The 13,148-nt window shown below is 41.6% G+C and overlaps 1 protein-coding gene across 8 annotated transcripts in view; it reads right to left on the bottom strand.

The window, feature by feature from the left end:
• Positions 1 to 11,592, bottom strand: part of Marchf7 (membrane associated ring-CH-type finger 7) — a 36,487-nt gene extending 24,895 nt beyond the window's left edge. For 5 of the 8 annotated variants that reach the window (XR_005877148.1, XR_005877146.1, XR_005877147.1 and 2 more), the window contains exon 1: positions 11,407 to 11,591. The gene's annotated coding sequence lies outside the window, so the exon portion shown is untranslated. Of the gene's footprint in view, positions 1 to 11,406 lie in introns of all 8 variants that reach the window. The other 3 variants (XM_040745424.1, XM_040745423.1, XM_040745427.1) reach the window with 2 other exon arrangements.
• Between the last annotated feature and the right edge of the window lie 1,556 nt (positions 11,593 to 13,148).

Raw genomic sequence — 13,148 nt, 5'->3', positions numbered from 1 at the left:
AGCCATCGGCCAAACAGTTTCTAATTAATATAAGCCTCTGTGTGCTTATTTGCGGCTACACGGCTGTGGGACCAGGTGGGACAGAAACGGTCTACAAATTCCAATCCATGACTGTGAGCTGAAGAACAAGGGACACTTTAGGACATTCACAACCAATCAAAGAGCAGAAGGACTGAGGGCATATCTCAGCACTACCAATGGGAAAGCCCCACCACCACATCTTAAGTGAAGACCATGTCCTACCAAAATGAACGTGCAAGGCATGAAACAACCACATAAAGAAGGTAGGAGCTATGACAAAGGGAAGCATTCAAGAGAGCTGCAACAGGAAAGTTTAGGGAACAAATGGTCACACTGCAGTAGGAAAAAGGAAGAAGAGCTTCGAAGAAATACAGCATCTAGTGGAAAATATATTTCATGAGCACTGTGGCAGAAATGATGGGTGAGTAAACTGGAAAATCAAGTACCTAAAATAAAAGGTCAAATTCTCTTTTCAATGAGAATAGAAATTTTCAATATTTTTAAAAAAAATCAACATTCTTACTGATTAGGGGGCCATAAAACTAAACATTGACTACCGCAGAATACCAAAACCTATAAAAAAGAAATCTCAAGGAAACTCAGTATGATACTAGCATTGTGGCACAATATTATACATTCTAGTCCTGTGTTATCAAGCAAAATATATTTGCATTACTGGATCCATGACAAAATGGCATTGCCTATAGTGTAGGTACAAATTCAATTGCCAACAAACATCTATCATTATAATATATATCTAACAAAGTACCACTAGTTCCAGGTCCTGGTTACTAACACTCCCACACACAAAAGAAATAAGACTCAGAATGAAAGTGGGGCCGGGCATTGGTGGCACAAGCCTATAATCCCAGTACTTGGGAGGCAGAGGCAGGCAAATGGATCTCTGTGAATTCGAGGCCAGCCTGGTCTACAAGAGCTAGTTCCAGGAAAGCCTCCAAAGCAATACAGAGAAACCCTATCTCAAAAAACAAAACAGAATGAAAATGGCTTATTGATTTGTTTCCAATACTCTAAGTACAAGGACTGAGGTTATTTTGTTTGACATGAAAGCATCTATTGGAGCACTTAGTCTCACTGTAAGGTACAAGAGGCACCCAGTGCCAACAGTTTCTAAGTTCACTGACCTGACCAAAGAAACTCTAACCAGCCCAAAAGGTCGGCCCGCCCTCCCCTCCTCCCTCTCGGTTTTTCTATGTGTGCAGCCCTAGCTGTCCTGGAACTTGCTCTGTAGACCAGGCTGACCCTGAACTCACAGACATCTGCCTGCTTCTGCTTTATGAGTACTAGGATTAAAGGCTCATGCCAGCATACTTAGCTCCCAGGATAATTAACAACAGTGCCTATGCTGATTTTTAAAACTGCAGATTTAGATAATAAAGGATATGGTCACATAACTCAGAAATCTTCCTACCGCCTGCTTTTTCCAAATCTATGAGCATATTTGATAAATCCATACATAACTGTTCATTAGAAAGAAGTGAAATTTTGCACTGGAAATTTAAGGAAGACATATATTAGGAGAAAAAATACTCATGAACACTAATATTTAAAAGTTTATCAATGAATCTTCAGCACCAAGAAGTAAAACCAAAGTAGTTTAACAAGCAGATGTGTTACTTTATCAAGGTGGCAATAATAATATTAAACAGAGGACTGTATATGTGATGAGGGTTTTGAACTGGAAGTCAAAATTCTTTAAAAGATACAAGTCTACAACTCATTTTGTTAAAAACCACAATGCTTAATTATGCCTCTCATAATTTATTTTGACTGTATCATACCTAGCTCTTTCTTGTAGAAAGTAACTTAGTAAGATGTCTGTCCAGAACAAATCTCTGGAGAGAAGGCAGAGAGGCAGAGTCCTTCGAGAGATATAATTTGATACCATAAGAAACTATTTTTGGTAATGCCGCTACATAAACTGATTGAATTTTGACAATGTAAGTGTTATATGAAAACTTATGTAATTTGGTTGCATAAGTTGTAGGTCAAAAGCAGAAAAAATAGTAAGAAATAAAATGTAGTCCTTGAAAAATGTCTACCAAAGATCTAGAAGGCACTTTTCAAAAGTCCATTCATTTAATAGACTTTGAGCACATTAATTTTAAACAAGGGAATGGTTAAGTTGAGCAGAAAACAATGTATTAGGAAGATGTAGCATGGTGGAGAACAAACTTTATAAACAACTATTAAACTCTGTAAAAGAAAAGGAAAGGCATAGGCAGGAATAGCAGGCAGAGCACATTGCACTCAATTTGTATACAACTTTCATCACCCTGAACTGTACTCTGAGGCTCACAAGAAGTCCCCAGTCATACAGTCTTCAGGAATTCTGTGCTCCTGTCCCTCAAGAACAAGCGAGCACTGACAAGTACAAGGAACTGCATTTTCTGGCCTCTACAAATTGTTCTGAATGCAGAAGGCATATAATGAGCCACAAAGCCAGTACAATCTTAATACTAAGTGTCACTTTACTCAACTCTCAGTTCCCAAGATGAAGTCTCTGTGTAAAGACTCTCTATGACTACTATTTCATTACTATTTACTGAGTCATCTGTATTTTTACTGTAGCCTCACCTTAAAGCATTTTTTTCAGAGTTTTAAAATTTTATGTTAGGACAGGTATGGTGTTGCACACCTTTAATTCTAACATTTGTGAGGCAGAGGCAGGAGAATCTCTGAGTTTGAGGCAGCCTGGTCTACACAGTAAGTTTCCAGACAGCCAGGGCCAAATATATAAAGAGACCCTGTCTCAAAAACTAAAAGTAAATAACTAAATAAAATTTTATTTATTCTAAGATATAGTCATTTTAATAGTGATTGAAAAATACACCAGAGTTATGCGCACCAATTACCATATTGGTATATTATTATAAATCAATAGCTTTCTCTAGCTACTAAAAAAGATTAACTACTTCTTACTGTGAATAATTTTATTCATCTGAGAATCCCAGGTAGCCCTTCAGAGCTCTCTACAATATAGTTCATGCTTTTGGTGGTCTGTTATATACTCCCCAAAGGGTCTTTACTGACAAACACATAACACAGGCATGCACGCATACTCATAAACAGCATTAAATGCATTCACATCTATTTCATGGAAATAAATCTTTACATTTTCTTTTAGTCATCACAAGTTGTTAAAATCTAAAAATTAAGTCTCTTTCTGATGTTAAGTGCCACCTACCAAGTTACCTGTTAAATACCAGTCTCATTAGTAAAACAGTACACTACTGTGAGTCATTGCAAGTGTGTGAGATGGTTTTTAACAGCAGTAATCATGCAGGCAGAGCCCATCTACACCTAAGAGGAAAATCTCAAGAACCCTATCCAACTTACACACCCTTTAAAAGTACACGATTGAAATAAGCTGTGATTAAGGGAAGGCTATGAAACCAAGTTTCTGCAAAGATTCTGAATTGACAGATGGCAGAAAGGTCTGTGGACACTGAGGACCTATGAAACCCACTCAGCTAAGCCCTTCCACCAATTTAAGGCAGAGATGAGCTGTCACAAAGGACAGAGGCTTACACAAAATCTGACTGCACTCTAGACTCCTGAATGGACAGAAGATAGGAAGGGGAGTAGAAGCACAGAAATTCTTCTTTCAAAGAATCAGGCACAGAGAGCCCATCCAGGAAGGAAGAACTAGTAAGATGAAAAAAATGTTTTCCTAAATAGGATTTTGCTTCAGTTAGTAAAATGCAAAAAATAGTCTACTGTTGAGAAAGGTACAACAAGCCTTTGAGACAGATCCCTTTATGGTATAGGACCTTCAAAACCAACCAACCAACCAAAACTGAGGTTGGAGACAGCAAGACAGCACAGGCATGCCTCCAAGTTTAATTACCCTGTGGACCCACATGGTCCAAAGAAGAGAATCAATTCCCACAAGTTCCAGAATAGCTAGGGCTGTTACAGAGAAACCCTGTCTCGAAAACTAACCGTAAAAAGTTAGTTTCACTGCCTTTGTGGAAGCCTAACCCCCACTTTTAGCAAGTGGGTGCTATAAAATTTAGGAGTTACTCAAGATTTTGAAACAGGCTCACTTAAATACAACCCCCCCCCAAAGCTAACTAGGCAACCAGTTAATATACAGGAAAAGAATCTGGCTCCAAGACAATGTTGAGTGGGGACCCAAAGAGAAGAAATGAAATGAACAGAATGCAGATTTGATACACATTTCCAAAGAAGAAATGACCTAATAACTTGAGGGAGAGGCTAGTAATTACTCAGAATACTAATGGACTAAATGAATCTTAATGCTTTCCTTTTTTGAGATTGAGAACAGGGAGCAAGAAAGTACAAGATAAGATGGTTTCAAGGAATGGAGGCAGAGAGACAGATGCTCAGTAGTTAATTAAGAGTGCACACTAGCCGGGCATTGGTGGCGCACGCCTTTAATCCCAGCACTGAGGAGGCAAAGGCAGGTGGATCTCTGTGAGTTCGAGACCAGCCTGGTCTACAGAGCTAGTTCCAGGATAGCCTCCAAGACAATAGAGAAACCCTGTCTCGAAAAACAAAAAACAAACAACAAAAAAAGAGTGCACACTATTTATGTAGCAGACCCCAAATTTGCTTCCCAGCATCCATATTGGGAGGCTCACAACTGTCTGTAACTCTAACTCCAGAAACTAAAACCCTTTCTGGCTTACACAGGCAATCAACAATGTACCCAATACATACAGTAGGAGGAAGCTGTGGCAACATCAAAAAATGGCTCTTTGGGTTAAAAGTACATGCTGCCAAGCCTCATGATCTTGAGTTTGATTCCCAGAAATCACCTGGTGGAAGAGAAAACTGACTTGAAAAGTTTTCTGACTTCTACAGGTGCCCACATATAGCACACAAATAAGCAAAATGTAATTCTTAATTGAATACATTTTGGTGCATGCCTTTAATTCCAGCACTCAGGAGGAAGAGGCAGACAAATCTAGTTCGAAGTCAGCCTGGTCTACATATTGAGTTCCAGAGAAATGTCTCAAACAAACAAACAAAAGTAGTATGAAGTGACTAAAAGTTCAGAGAATTTTGCTAATAAAGTTCTGAACATAGTTGGGCAATGCTTCCCGTCTGTACTATACCTGCTACTTGGTCAGCCTTAGCACTACTCTTCCAACTTACCTTTAATAATAAAATATGGAGTATAACTGAAGCTTTGAATGATAATACATGCCTGCAATCCCAGCACTCAGGCAGGAAGATTATGAATGCCAGGCTAGCACGGGCAACACAGCAGACATTCTATCAAAAACCATAAAGAAGATAGGGAGATGGCTCAGCACTTAAGAGCACTTGCTGCTTGAGGACTGGGCTTCAGACACTCACATCATTGGAAAGTGGCTCACAAATGCCATAGCTCAGCTCCAAGGAACCCAGCAACTTCTTCTGGCCTCTGCAGACACACAAACATACATGCACACACATTTTTTTCTACGTAATGGAAAACACTTGAAGCAAGGAAGTTCTATCTGTTACCTGCTTAAGACAATTTTGTTTGACCCCCACCATTGCCTGTTAGTATAAAACTTGGATTTTCACTTAACCAAGATTGAAAAGCTGTGAATTTACAATGCAGAGAAGTCACTGTCCAACCCAGAAGCACTTGTTTTTCTTTCTTTCTTACAGTACTGGGGCCTCACACATGCCAAGTAAACACTGAAATATAGCCTTAAATTGTAATTTTTTAAATAATTTATTTTAGTCAAGCACAGGTGACACACACCTTTACTCCCAGCACTCTGGAGGCAAAGGCTGGCTGGCTTCTGAGTTTAAGGTTAGTCTATATAGTTAGGTTGTGCCAGCCAGAACTATATAGTGAGACACTGTCTCCAAAAAAAAAAAACAAAAAACAAAACAACAACAACAACAAAAAAACCAACTGTTTTTGCTATTACTGTTTGTGAGACAGATGGCACTAAACTGTCCAGAGTGGCTTTGCAACTGTGATTTTCCTACCTTGGCCTCCATGGCTACAACTACAAGCTGTGTCACATTAAGCCAAGTTTTGAGTCTGCTTCCTCTCCTATCACAACACTGCAGATCACTGTCCCATTTATTTAATAATCATTTCATTCAGGTATGTCAGGTCATAGAAGACACAAACCATACTACTAGACAAACAAAAAAAATCCAAACTATTCATATCAACAGATGTTGTTTCTATACCTACACCTTTTCTTGTATTTTCAAGCATTTGTTAATACAAATGCATTTTACACACTTACTAGTAAAAATCTTTTACTTTCTTCCCAAAACAAGACACTGAAGTTTTATTGGAAATAAAGTGAGTACTACCTAATTTTTAATACAAGCCACCTTCAAATAAGTTGTAGAAAAAACGGTAAAATGTAAGCTTTAAGAACTCTGTATATGGTATGATTCTATATTTAATCTCTAATGCTTAAGTTTTTTACCTACAAAATGATAATACTACTTTCCAAAGTGTATTGTGAGATTTGTTCAAATAACACATATAGAACAAATACTAGCTATTATGAAACAATAATACTAGAGTTAGAAATTTCACATAAATAGCTCAGAAAGTCTATTGGTTTTTTTATTATTTGAAATTCATCTTTATTATATAATAAAAAGACTGTAAGAATCATTCAGGAGCAGGAAGGTGGTGGTGTACACCTTTAATCCCAGCACTTGGGAAGCAGAGAAAGGCAAATTTCAGTGAGTTCATGGCCAGTCTGGTCTACAAAGTGAGTTCCAGGACAGCCAGAGAAACCTTGTCTTAATAAACCAAAACCAAAACCAAACAAAAACACTCAGGGTTATATACAAGCCAATCTCTGCAAAGAAACTTCCACAAACCTAGTTACCTTAATAGTATCTCTGAACCTGGAGCTGGAGCTGGCCCTGCAATGAGACTGCTTACTGCTCTTCACAGAGGACTGGGTTTGATTACCAGCACCAACATGACAGCTCACAAATCATCTGTACTAACTCCGGTTCCAGGGAATCTGATGCCCCCTTTGACCTCATTGGACTCCTACATACATGTGTATACACACATACACGTAAAATACATGAATAGATCTAAAATAATTATTGCAGCCCAACTCCTGTTGGCTGTGAAGACTGCTGAATTGGGGGAGGGGGAGGGTTAGGGATATAGCTCAGGTGGCAGAATACTTTCCTAGCACGAAGAAATACCTAAAACTGGGTGTGGCCGAGGCTTCCTGCCCTAGTTTATAATCTCAGCATCTAATAAAGGAATGAATATCAGAAAGTCAAGGTCATCCTCATATACTTAAGGCCAGCTTGGGCTAGAGACCCTATGTCCAAAAACAAATGAGGGGAAGGGAAATTGCTCAGTGGGTAAAGTATTCAAGAAAGAAGGCCTGAGTTTGGATCTGTAGCGCCCACATACAAGGGTATGGTAATGCACCTCTGTGCTGTGAAACAAAGACAGGAAGACAGGAAGATCCCAGGGCTCACTGCCTAACCAATCTATGTCATGACCATTTAGAGACTGTGAAGGCCTTATCTCAAAAAATAGGTGGAGGGTGACAGCGGAAGACACTAAGATACCAGATACTGATCTCTGGCTTCCACACACACGGGGCTTCTAAGAACCCACATACATAAGCATACACAACACATAAGTAAGTGTTTACAGCCTTAGCATCTACACACAAAGTAAATATCAAAAAGTATAGTGCTTATAAAGACTAAGATGAGGTCACAGACACAAAAAAGAGTTAGATCACTTGGTGTGTAGGACTTAAATTTTCCATTGAATTCTTAAACATACAAAAAAGTAGGGAAAATTAACTTCTACATACCAATCAACAACGTTAAAAAATTATCATTACTTGATCAAACTTACCTCTTTACCATTTCCTCTATTGCTTTAAAGCAATTGCAACTGTGACATTTTAAGAATGTGACATTTTAAAGAACGTGTATTCTTAAAATGACCTAAAACTTCAGTAAATCATAAAATACAGCTACACATTTCTTCTGTGCCCTAGTATGAACTTATCTTGGCAATGCATGTGGATGGTCTGGACAGGACATGGGCAACTTTACTTCTCTATCCCTTGAAAGTAGATGTGCATTGCAAGTGCTAACTGTATTATTTGAAAAAGTCGTAAGTCTTGTAGTTTCCATTTTCATTCCTTGGATACTATCCTGAAACATCATATCATAAAAGATCACTCGGAATAGTAAGATCCAAATGTCAACCAACACCACTGAGAGGTAGGGAAGCTACACAGGGCTTCCAGGCATTTTAAAAGTCTCCCTTGATACTTAGCTAACATAGACTTAAGGCATTCCTAATGCTTTTAAGGTTTTCTTAAATACTTTTAAAAGGCAAAACCTTGGCAGCAGCATCAGGAAGTATAACTGTGATTTGTCTATCAGTACAACAGCACTTAAAGACAGAATAAACCTATTCTCTTTGAAGTGAATTTGCTGTTTAGGTGTCACAATTCAATCTTCATTCAGCAACTAAAATCCATTTTAGAGTTTTGTATAGAGTCTGAAATACAGGATTCCTAGCTTTTACAAACCTACACTCTTTTACAGCTGTGGAAAAAATGGGTGCAGAGGATTTGGTGACAGATGTTCAAACTTATCTAGTCTAACCAGTAGTCACAGAAAATACATTTGAGAACAGGTAAAACCAGCTTTGACCACATTAAGTTCACGTCAGTGTTGAAAATTAAAATCAGACATCAACTCTCAGTCAACTCTTAATTTATAAAGCAATTTTACCATTTCTGCTCAGTCTTTTTGGATTCACTCCCAGCAATTTTACTGATACAAATTTAACAAACAAAAAAAGATAAATGAAGTAACTCAAACAGAATTCTCCTTCCATGATTCAACAACTTTAGTAGTCATCTAATTTGGCTCACTGTTGATCTAATAGTTTAATAGCTCATTACTTATTACTTAATTTGTTATTTAAAAATGTGGCTTGATGTACGCCTATACATTCTACTTGAGTGTTTCCAGGTTTCTTACTGACACACACACTGAAGAATCTGTCAATAGAGACAATCTGAAGATCAATTTTACTTGGATACACCAGTTCTCCATTCCACAGCACAGGGCACTAATTTTCTAATGTATTACACAAAATCTTCCTTGTCAAGCTCTAACCTTCTTTCATTTTACCTTTCAGCTGTGGGAAGCGAATTGTCACCTGCTAAAATCACATAAGCACAAGCAAATAGTAGCTATCCTTCAGTTTAATTCAAGCATTTCTCCCCCTTAAAATTTTCCAAGCTTATTGATCTGTTGAAGGGAGGGGCTGGCAGTGTGACCAGGACCGATCCTGAGTACATGAACTGGCTTTTGGGAGCCCATTACCTATGGTGGTGATACCTTGTTTAGCCTGATGGGGGGGGGGGGGGGGGCTTGGGCCTGCCTCAACTTGGTATCCCAGACTTTGGTGACTCCCTAAGGGAGGCCTTATCCCCGCTAAGGAGTAGATGGGGAGTTGGATGGGCGGAGGTGGGGAGGCAGGAAAAGGGGAGAGGGAACTGGGGTTAGAATGTAAAAACAATAAAAGGAAACTATTAAAAGCTTTCCAAGCCTAAGCATACCATTTGCGCCCCCACAGTACTTCTGTATAGTATTTACAGTAAGGTACTAGCAGAAGTTGTTTATACATTGGTCTGATGACTAAACCGTGAGTTGTAAAAGGAAGACATTGCGTCAAGCTCATTGCTGCAAAGGGAAACCCTAATCTAGTAACCAAACAATGCTTTATACTCTCCATAAATTTTCCACAGTAAAGATTACATTCTTAAAATCTGTTAAAATGTGGACAACTCTTTTATCACATAGGAGATGAAAGGGGTGTATGATATGGGTATGGAACTAAGCGTTGTCTACATAAATGCGATGATTTGTGTCCAAGGTGATTATCCAACACCTTCATGTAGAACACAGAGGAAAAACTCTGAAGTTGTGTAGGAAAACAATCCTTATTCCAGACACCTGACCTGGGTTTGGGGTTATAGCTCAGTCAGAGAGTAAATGCTTAGCATGCCTGAGACCCTACGCTACATAAGACATCTGGCCCCATGAACTTAAGATAATAGGGGAGGCACTAAATTCCAATATATACGTATTTGAAACTGCCAATGAATAAAGAAAAAAATCTATAGGCATGAGGGAAAAGGGATGGTGTACCAAACATTTATGGCAAAACTAGAGCTGTGTTGCGTTGTTGGATCTAGTGGCACAGTCCAGCAACCGCAGACGGCTTTGGCAAGAGTTAAGTTAGGGTTCAGTCCAGTAGCATTGTAAGCTCAAGGCCAGCATTAAGTACGAGGTAAGACCCCTTGAAGCAAACAAAACAAACCCATATGTACACAACTCACAAATCCAACTTTAAGGGTTTTTTCTGATTGGAATACTTGGTTATAAATACTATCTCACTAAAAACCCATCTCGGGAGTGGAGGAACTCAAATCAACTAGGAAATCTGAAGCGGTTAAACAACTATGGTCACAGTAACGACCAGAGCCTCTGATTCCACCGCTACTGCCTCAGCACCACCACCACCACCGCACAACTGCTGCTTTACACTCGCTGGAGCTTTAAGGGAAGCATTGACCTCATTTCTCGTTATCTGGTGAAAATACACAGAATCTATCTTTTTAGTGATACTCCTACTGTTTGACGTGTAAATCGGACATTTATCGATACGCTTGTCTTCAGTTATGTATCTTCATTCTGGATACAAAAGGAGTAGAAGGGAATAAGAAATGGAGACATTTAAAACAATAAACAGAGTACCTAAAAACTACAAAATGGTGTACGACCCGAGGCCGCGTCTTATAAAATTGTTCTCACACACTGGTCTTGAGGATGCGTTTATTACCCACACGGATTCCCCCCGACCCCACCCCACAATATACTAACATCTACTTTTGTGGGAAGGGAGGAGTGTTCATTGTAGTGGTTTCGAGGGAGTGTGTGTGTGTGTGTGCACGCTCTTCGTCTTCACTACGCAGTTGCTTCAAGATGAGAGAGCATTTTACTACTCGCACCTTGCACGTCTAGAGCCGGTCATTTACACCTCTCGCCCCGGCTTGACTCTCAAGAGCCATCTTCTGCCACTCAATGCCAGTGTCACGCCACTCGCGGTGCGGGGCCACGCAGAGGCCTACCTACCATCACCGGCTCCGAGGGGCTGGGAAACTGGCCGGAACGCCAGGTGGGGTTGCCAAGCCCGACCCTGGGCTCCCGCCGCCCGGCGCCACAGGCCGCCGTGGGGCTCCCGAGGGACACGCACCGTCCGCCCTCCCCGCTCCCAGGGTCCCGGGCGCGGGGAAGGGGGGTGGCTCTCCAGGGTTCCCCTCCCCCACCGCCGCCGCCGCCGCTCTTTACCCTCTGCCAGCAGGCACAGCGCAGGGAGCGTCGGGCTCGCCGCAGCCACGCCGCCGCCTCGTCCCTCGGTGTGCTCGGTCTCAGGCTAAAGCAACAGAGAAGTCGGCGACGAAGCACAATGGCGGCCGCCCTCCGGATGCGGCGCAGAAGTGGCCGCCGCCGTTGGCAGCCCCGCCCTTCCTCCTCCCCCGCCCCCTGCGCGCTCTCGCCGGCTTCTCGCGAGAGTGTCTGCGTTGCGGGGGAGCCGGGAGCTGCGGGCGGGCTAGACGTGCCCCGCCGCGGGGTGGTGCTCTGACTGCGGCAGCCGTTGAGGGCCGCCTCGGGGGAAGCTGCCAGGCGCCACGGTAAGCGGCCGCAGCTGGTCGGCGGCGTGCGGGCGTGCGGGCGCCGGGAGCAACGCGGGAGGCCGGGCGGGCTGGTCGCCGCCCGGAGTGTGAGGGGCACGGCGCTCGCCTCACTCCCGCGCCCGCTCCCGCTCCCGCTCCCGCGCCCGCGCCCGCGCCCGCCGCGGGCTCCTGCAGGCCCGCCGCTCCGGGTCCCGCCCGGCTGGTTGCGTGGGTGGATTTTGTTTCTTTGCGCTTGGCGAGTGGCGCAGTGACTGTTCACGGAATCGAGTCAAAACACTGCCTTCTCCCACCTCCCCCTCGAGCCTCCCCTGGCGCGTCCCTGCCCACCTTGTAGGATTTGACAGCTCTCCCTCCGCCCTCAGCCTTCTGATTGATTCCTACACCCTTCTCGTAGTTTCCTTGGAGTAGACAAGTTTTAGGTGACGGGGTATTTTTACGGCCACCCTCTATCTTAAAAATCATGCTGTTAAGCATTGAGAGCGCAGCCACAGGTTTTGCGGCAGACGTGCACTTATTTAGAAAGAGTGAGGAAATCTGTGACGTAGTCTGGGGACTATGAGAGGAAACTTTCAGAGCGAGCCGCTGCCAGTGTGGTAAGCTAAGATGTAAGTGAGTACTAATAAATACAAAGGCGTGTGTGAAAGCCACAAATTATGGGCAGTTTGAATGAGGATGTACCAAGCACAAGTTGTTGAACGGTAAGTCCTTACTGAAACTTGGAAACATGGTGAAGACACTTGCTTTTATATATTTGATTTAGGTTTGTTGTTGTTTTAAATAATTCCTTGGATCCAAGGAATTCCACTAAGTGAAATACCATGTATGTGTGTATGTATGAGTATATATATATACATATGTACATATATATATATGGATTTGTCAAAGTTGAATATCTGTCAGTAATCATCCCTGTTTCATTGCTCTCCCCTCATCACTATAATAAATTTTAGCTAGTACATACTTAGGGTTTTTTTATATTAGTTTTGTACAGGCGTCAGCCTTTTAGGGTGTTGAAATGTAGACAAAGTCTCTGGTAGGGGATATAATTAAGTACAGATTACTTTTGAGGAGATTAATTTGTCCATTTGATAAAGTTAATTGTTCCATTCTGTTTGATTGGACGTATAACACTCTTGGGTTCAAATCTCGGCCCTGCCTCTTAGTACCTTTCTCTTCAGCAATTATTTAGCCTTGCTAAGAACTCCTTAATCCAGGCTTCTTCCTGTGGATTAGGCTTAGCCCTGATCCACAAGCCTGCCTAAACTTCATGGTGTTTTTTAAAGGATTAAATGAGGAGATGTATCAGTTCTTAGAACATAGCAAGCATTCCATAATTGCTCACAGTTATGTTGCATGCCTAAACCACCACTTTTTCTTTCTGAAACATAACAACAT

The sequence above is a fragment of the Mesocricetus auratus genome, unplaced genomic scaffold (genome assembly GCF_017639785.1).
Source record: "Mesocricetus auratus isolate SY011 unplaced genomic scaffold, BCM_Maur_2.0 Super-Scaffold_100004, whole genome shotgun sequence".
NCBI lineage: Eukaryota > Metazoa > Chordata > Mammalia > Rodentia > Cricetidae > Mesocricetus > Mesocricetus auratus.
This window is presented reverse-complemented; position numbering and strand designations above follow the sequence as displayed.